This window comes from Polypterus senegalus, chromosome 9, assembly GCF_016835505.1.
Source record: "Polypterus senegalus isolate Bchr_013 chromosome 9, ASM1683550v1, whole genome shotgun sequence".
Lineage (NCBI taxonomy): Eukaryota > Metazoa > Chordata > Cladistia > Polypteriformes > Polypteridae > Polypterus > Polypterus senegalus.
This window is the reverse complement of record NC_053162.1, coordinates 76,007,582-76,016,335: the sequence shown is the minus strand read 5'-3', so window position 1 is coordinate 76,016,335 and position 8,754 is coordinate 76,007,582.

Below are 8,754 nucleotides of genomic sequence, written 5' to 3'. Positions count from 1 at the left end.
TACAGTCGCAATAAAGCAAACTCAAATAAAATCATTAAATCAAAAATAAACTCAATATCTGTACAAGGCACTAAGACACCAGATGTCTTTTCCAGCCTCCTGTGCACTGAGCATGTGCTTGACCATAGACGCATGTTTAAAATTGCATTGTGCGTCTATATTGGCAAGGAGACGGCTGAAAAATAAAGAACTACAGTGACCCCGTCTTTCACGCACGGACAACCAACAGTAAGTACTTTTTTTTTTTTCTCAGTACCTTCAGTATGCTTTCCCGTTTACTGGAACTGGATTGCCATTGCTGAAATACCTTGTCGTACTGCTGCACATGTAGAGTTGTGCGAGATTCAGCTGTGTGTGTTATTTTGGGGATGCATCTCCACGTCAAAGCTGGATTAAAAGTAATCTGACATTTTAATAAAGTGTTTCCCTTACCAGATTGTACACAATTCAGTGCTGCTGGGATAATAATAACGTACTGAAGCTCTTTTTATTACAATGAAGTAAGCATTGCATTAGGTTACTTGTTTCTTTAAAAAGGAATCGGACCACATAATGCACATTACTTCTTAACAAGTTACCCGCACCACTGCTCCTGAGATTGTGCTCTGCTCTGCTTAGCACTGAGTGTTCAACTCATCAACATATTAGCGATTTCTGAAATATTGAGACTAATTATTTCAACTAGGACATGGAAAAAATGCAATCCACACAAGCTAAACCGATGGCAGAAAGTCTAACAAACAATCAGCAACTGAAGACAACTGCAGTAAAGGCTTAGCAAAGTATCACTAGAGTGAAAACCCAGAAATTAGACATGGCCATGGGTTCCAGATTTCAGGCAGTCATTGACTGGAAAAAATTTTTAACCAAATATTGAAACTGATCATTATATTTATAATTATGTTAGTTTGTCCAAATACTTTTGAGCCCCTAGAAATAGGGAGACCACGTATATAAATGTTGGTCATTCTTAAACAGCTTGTATGATGTTTTTGGTTTATACTTAGCCTCATCTTGTTTGCTTTGTTTCAAATCCATTGTATCCGTGTATAGAGCCAAAATTATGAAAACTGTGTCACTGTCCAAATACTTGTGGACCCAACTGTAGTTTCAATACTTGCTTGCAGCACCTAGTTTGATATCAGTTTGTCAACTTTCTAGCCCACTCTTCTTTGCCAAACTGCTTTAATTCTGATATGTTGGTAGGTTTGCAAGTGTGAACTCTGCTTGCTTCAGGTTCTGCCACAAGAGCTTTGACCTGGCTACTCCAAAATTTTAACTTTGTTTTCATTTTCTGAATCATTCAGTTGTAGACTTGCTTTTATGTCTTGAGTCCCTGTCCCACTGCATTCTCCAATTATGCTTCAGCTCCATGCCACAGATAACAGATAACCGGATAACATCCTTAAGAATATTCTGGTAAAGTGCAGAATCCACGGTTCCTTCAATGGCAAATGTTCCAAGTCCTGAGGCAGCAAAGAATCAGCACACCTTCACACTAGCACCACAATGTATTATACTCTCACAATGTATGATGTTCTTACTGTGGAACATTGATTTATTTAATGACAGAAATAGGATTTTTGTTGACCAAGGAGTTCAGCTTTTGACAAGCCTGTACACAGAATGTTATCCCAGAAATGATGGGGATCATCAGGTATATCCTTACACATCTGAGATAAGCACCAGTGCCTGCTCCTTACTACTCTCCCATTAATGTAACAGTGTCTTTCTTATTATGGTGTCATGATCGAACCTTGAACCCCGAGCCATTGTGAGAAATACCACGAGATCCTTACATCCTGGCTGGATTTATTTTGTGGAGTGGATTCTAAGCTGTGTGGAGTGGATTTTATTGTATTGAGACCTGTACTGAGATTTACTCCACAATCACTGGTCAAATTTGAATTGTTTAATTCTCAATCCATCAGCAATAAATCCACACTGATTGAAGAACACATCAGAGAGAAAGGACTAAAGGACTGACTTCATGTGTCTAACAGAAAACTAGCACCAGTCAGAGGTTTACTCTGCCTTAAATGAAGCGTGTTACTCTGGCTACAGTTATTTGGAGGCAGCTCGCAGCACTGGGCGTGGTGGTGGTCTAGCCATCATCAGGTCCTGGGGGTGTCCCCTATTTCGTTACCTGTAACATCTTCCTGCGAGTGCCTTGCATTTAAATGTAAGCCCCCTTTTCCCATGACTGTTCTTATCTATCGACCTCCAAAACCCAACTCTGCTTTAATTCCAGAAATGACTGATCTTCTCACAACACTTTGTGCCACCTCTGCCAACATCATAATCATGGGAGATATAAATATTCATGTTGATAATCCTAAAGGTTATCTCACTGTTGATTTTCTTGAGTTGTTAGATTCTCTCAACTTACAACAATATGTTGATGTCCCCACACATTCTAGGGGTCATACACTTGACTTGGTTATTTTAAACTCTGCTTTAATTAGTAATTTACAGGTTTATGATCTTGGTATTTCAGACCACAAAGTAGTGTCAATGGAGCTACCCTTTTTCTCCCCTCATACCAAACCAAAACGACAGATTCATTTTAGAAATTTAAAGAACATCAATGTGGATGCCTTGGCCATGGACCTTAAACTTCTTTCTACTGATCTTACCAGTTCCAGCTCTGTTGCGGACCTCGTGGATCTCTATAGCCAGTCTCTGAGCAGTCTCCTGGATTTTCACACCCCTTTAACGTCTAGGTCCGTCTCATTTTCTTGCTCAGCACCGTGGTACACCTGTGAGCTGTGAAAAATGAAGGCGGCTGGGCGTGTCTGCTCAAGGCTTCTGGGTTGACTGTTCACAAACAGGCCTATAGGGAACATAGGAGGGCGTATGCAGAAGCTTTGAAGGTTGCACGGTCCAAGTTCTATTCTACCATCATTAGAAATAGCTCCAGGGATCCAAAAAACATTTTTCTACCATAAATCATCTTCTTAAACCTCCTTCATGTGCTCTTCTTGAGGCCACTGATGAGAGGCGTAATTTGCATATTAATTATACCAATTTGGGTGTTAAAATGGACTCTCAACTCACTTTTGACACCCACATTAAACATCTCTGTAAGTCATCTTTTTACCATCTCAAGAACATTGCTAAACTCCGTCCAACAATTACCCTGGCAGATGCAGAGAGGCTTGTACATGCCTTTGTTTCGTCCAGGCTGGATTACTGTAATGCGCTCCTCATTGGGATTCCTGGCAAGAGTATCCAGAGACTCCAGTACATTCAGAACAGCGCTGCCAGGATCCTGATGAGGGTGCGAAAGCATAACCACATCACTCCTATCTTGCAAACCCTTCACTGGCTCCCTGTATCACTTAGAACTGAGTACAAGGTTTCCCTCCTAACCCATCAGTGCATCTATGGATCTGCTCCCCTGTATTTACAGGAACTCCTTATTTCTCATACTTCCTCACGCACCTTCCACTCTGTGCATATTAACATTCTTCAAGTTCCCAGAACTAAGCTTAGCGGTATGGATGATAGGGCCTTTTCTTCGGTGGCGCAGAGGCTGTGGAATTCTCTCCCTGATTGCCTGAGAGCCCCACAGTCGACTGATGCTTTTAAACGAAACCTAAAAACTTATCTTTTTAGAAAGGCATTTTGTTAAATGAATTCTATAGATTATCTTGTTTGTTAATTTATTCTTATTTTGTAGCACTTTGAGATTGTTAAATATAAAGCGCAATATAAATAAAATGTATTATTATTACCACCTTATGGCTAGAGTGACCTGTCATTCCTTGGATGTTCCTATTCCTCTGTGACTTTTTGGCAGGCTGGCATAATGTTCTCTATTAGGAGATGATGGCTGTCACTGTGGTGGAGTCCCAGAGCTTTAGAAATGACTTTGTAAACTTTTCTTGATTAGTAAGTTTTAATAAATGTTTTCCTTATCTTATCTCTTCTTGAATTTCCTTTGTAATGACAACGGTCAACCTCAAGGGTCAATACAGTATATGGTGAGCGTTGGATTCAGAAGGGCTTGGCTACAGTCTGGCCTCACTGGATTTAGTCAGCTCAGCTCAATTACACCGGTTGCATTTTTTTTGCATGAAAGGTGATATCTAAATTGTCTGGTAGGTTGTGTGCTAAATGCAAACAGGTCTTCAGAATTTATTCATCATGTAATGTTTTTGAAAGATATGCAATTCAAATTATAATCTAAAACTTTGCCATTTTTGATTTTCTGCTGTACTTCGCCTTAGAAATGCCTGTCTGCCCACGTACTTGGTCTCCACTTGCCTTTGTAATGTTCTTCCATATTAGAAATGCCCTGATGAAATTGCTCACTTTCTTAATCATCAACTGCACCTAACATTTCGGAGAAAGGGTCCAAGTAAGAGCCCAAGAAATTAATCTTCAATGACATACTAGACCCCTTATTATTTGGTTCAATGTGTGGTCGCTCACTATTTCAGGATAGTTTTTTGCCTTATGATTATCCAAATAAGCACAAAAAATAAAATTGTGCAGATACTTTTAGAGCTCTGGCAAGTAGCTTTCTCAACTTCATTTAACTCTTCTGCAGAAATGGGCTGTTGAACACATTTTTCTTTCCTGGACCTAGTGAGACACATTATGGCCCACTCACACAAAAAAATAACAGAATTTGTTTTAGCCAAACTGCAGGCCTTTCAAAAGTACATTCACCTTTAGATCTCCACAAACACTCCACTTACATTTCTGATACTGAATGTTTTTTAAACATAATTTTCATGTTGTTGTGTTAAAAGCATACTCTAAATGTACACAAGGGCATTCAACTTCTGTAATGGAGAAGGACACTGAACAAGTGCCACTCACGCAAGGTAAGCTCATGGCCAAGAGGCTCCATAATTGGATACTTCTTATTAACAATGATTAATACATGAAAAATATGCATCAATTTCATTAAACAATGACATTAAACAATACAAATATTGTGAGGTCACAAGAAAATGCAGTTTTGCAGGGAAAAAAAAGACTTGGATTTAGCAATATAAAATATTCTTAGAACACTTCAAATCACAATCCTTGGGACTTGTTGAGCAGTATGGTCTTTTAACACTGGTCAGGTGTAGGAGTGTGTAACTGGGCTATTACATTTTCACATGAGCATTACATATGTTGGATAACCTTATTATTTAAATAAGGTCAATTATTTAAAAATTGTTACAGAGGACGGGGGCAAATATTTTTCTCAAGCCTGTGCTGTAGGCATCCAGGAACGCAGGCAGCATATGAAGTATATAAAAATACCTCCACAACATTTCCTGTACAGGCTTTATTTCTTTAAGGTCTAATTTGATCACACTGTAGCCAGAAGACTGATTTGCACTTTCAGTTGTAATTTTGCTTCATCTGTTCACAGAACATTTTCCAAGAAAATAAACTTCAGTTTAGTTAAATGTTTGCAAAGCCGAGTCTAGCTAGTTCATGTGTCTCTCTCAGCACTGGGGTTATTTTTGATCCCCAAGTCTGAAACCTTTCCTGTGGGGACCGAGGCAGGGCAGAAACCACTCTCCAGTACAGTTGGAACCAAAATATTAGCACCTTTACACTATTTTTTTTTTTTTTATAAATATCTCTCACCACTAGTGTTCAGCAGGATTTAGAACTAGACTCCTTGCTGCCCACTTCTACAACCGTCCTGCATTACAGTGCATCCAGAAAGTATTCACAGCACATCACTTTTTCCACATTTTGTTATGTTACAGTCTTATTCCAAAATGGATTAAATTCATTTTTTTTCCTCAGAATTCTACATACAACACTCCATAATGACAATATGAAAAAAGTTTGAGATTTTTGCAAATTTATTAAAAATAAAAAAATTGAGGAAGCACATGTACGTAAGTATTCACAGCCTTTGCCATGATGCTCAAAATTGAGCTCCGGTGCATCCTGTTTCTCCTGATCACCCTTGAGATGTTTCTGCAGCTTAATTGGAGTCCACCTGTGGTAAATTCAGTTGATTGGACATGATTTGGAAAGGCACACACCTGTCTATATAAGGTCCCACAGTTGACAGTTCATGTCAGAGCACAAACCAAGCAAGAATGTCAAAGGAATTGACTGTAGACCTCCGAGACAGGATTGTTTAGAGGCACAAATCTGGGGAAGGTTACAGAAAAATGTCTGCTGCTTTGAAGGTCCAAATGAGCACAGTGGCCTCCATCATCCATAAGTGGAAGAAGTTCGAAACCACCAGGACTCTTCCTAGAGCTGGCCGGCCATCTAAACTGAGTGATTGGGGGAGAAGGGCCTTAGTCAGGGAGTTGACCAAGAACCCGATGGTCACTCTGTCAGAGCTTCAGAGGTCCTCTGTGGAGAGAGGAGAACCTTCCAGAAGGACAACCATCTCTGCAGCAATCCACCATTTAGGCCTGTATCATAGAGTGGCCAGACGGAAGCTACTCCTTAGTAAAATGCACATGGCAGCCCGCCTGGAGTTTGCCAAAAGGCACCTGAAGGACTCTCAGATCATGAGAAACAAAATTCTCTGGTCTGATGAGACAAAGATTGAACTCTTTGGTGTGAATGCCAGGCGTCACATTTGGAGGAAACCAGGCACCGCTCATCACCAGGCCAATACCATCCCTACAGTGAAGCATGGTGGTGGCCGCATCATGCTGTGGGGATGTTTTTCAGCGGCAGGAACTAGGAAACTAGTCAGGATAAAGGGAAAGATGACTGCAGCAATGTACAGAGACATCCTGGATGAAAACCTGCTCTAGAGCGCTCTTGACCTCAGACTGGGGCGACGATTCATCTTTCAGCAGGACAACGACCCTAAGCACACAGCCAAGATATCAAAGGAGTGGCTTCAGGACAACTCTGTGAATGTCCTTGAGTGGCCAAGCCAGAGCCCAGCCTTGAATCCGATTGAACATCTCTGGAGAGATCTTAAAATGGTTGTGCACCAATGCTTCCCATCCAACCTGATGGAGCTTGAGAGGTGCTGCAAAGAGGAATGGGCAAAACTGGCCAAGGATAGGTGTGCCAAGCTTGTGGCATCATATTCAAAAAGACTTGAGGCTGCAATTGCTGCCAAAGGAACATTGACAAAGTATTGAGCAAAGGCTGTGAATACTTATTTACATGTGATTTTAGTTTTGTTTTTTTTTTAATAAATTTGCAAAAACCTTAAGTAAACTTTTTTCACATTGTCATTATGGGGTGTTGTGTGTAGAATTCTGAGGAAAAAAAAATGAATTTAATCCATTTTGGAATAAGGCTGTAACATAAAATGTGGGAAAAGTGATGCACCCTATGTCTTAGCTATTCCTGGGTGCTTTCTGAGGTGTGTTTTTGGTCCCTCTCCTACTGAAAAATCTTAATCTTCCACCCAGAGAAACAGCTAACACTTTTTTCAATATGCACTCCAAAATGTCTTGATAATCTTCTGATTTCATGATGCAATTCACAGAATCGTCCCTTAACTCCAGGGGCAGGAAGACAACACAATTTGACACAAGAGTTATTCTTTTCTTTGAAGACATTTACATTTTTTGTAAACAAGGAGAGGTTGTGCATTCATATCTGTCTTCTGTTCCTGTTCACTGTGATATACTCAGGCACAACACTGCAGAATAAGAAACAACCTTTGCTTCAGACTGGATAAACATATATATTATTATATTCCTTATATTACTGGCACCTGAAACTCATCAGTTACAAATTAAAGGAAAGCACTTGCCCAATGTCCAAATAGATCTTAAATTTCTTCCAAACTATACCAATAATTTTGAACAGGCTGTTTTTTCTAACCCCGGGTTGTATGTGCTGTTTTTATACTTGGTGAACCTTTAGATCTTTACTAGTCATAAACCTTTTCAAATTCCAGCTTCTGCTGATAAGATTTGTGCGTAACATCCTTCTTATGGCCATGTTCTTTAGAGGCTCAATACAGTCCTATGGACTACATTTATTGATAATACTGTAAATGAAAGAAAAATAACCCCCAAAGTCTTGAAAAAATGATGATATAACCTTGAAGATCAAGTTTGGTGATGATTTACGTCTAACACTCACTTAAAAAAAGATTAAAGCTGGAGAAATCACAGCTGTTATTTCATTGCAGTTCTTCTACATCAACCCCAGATATTTTAAAATCAGGGTTCCAGGTCAAATTATAGTTTCAAAGTCATCATTTTTAAATTCCGAGAAGGTTAAATCTGGATGTCAGAAAAAGTAAGCAAAAATAATTCTTGCAATAAAAATTTGTATTTCTATGAAACGTAAACCATAAACATTCAAATATGAATGTTGCCAATTGAATGTGAAGACTGAGCATCTATGTTGATGCTCAAATAGTGAAGATTTAAAGAAACAAAACTTAAAAATGCAAATGATACAATCTGTAGGCAAGCAGTTGTAGGGTGCCACTAGAGTGAAAAAGGCATGCAAAAATCAGTAAATGACCACAATTATAACTGCCAGAGTTTGTTCATCTCAAAAAACACTGGTAATATTTTCTGTTTGTACTGGGAAATTCAGAAGATTTTTACACTGATTTCATATATGAAATCGAAATTATTATTACACATCATTGCCATTTTGACACTTTTGAATATCAATATAATCAACACAATATATAGAGTTTGAACTCTGTCCCACCAAAATTGTCTGTGTTAATTCTGAAAATAAACCAGAATACCAGAGACACTTTAAAACATGTTTATGTCAGTTTACTTCAACATAAAAGCGAGGTCAGTGTGCTCAAAATTGTCAAGAGGAAATTGCTTT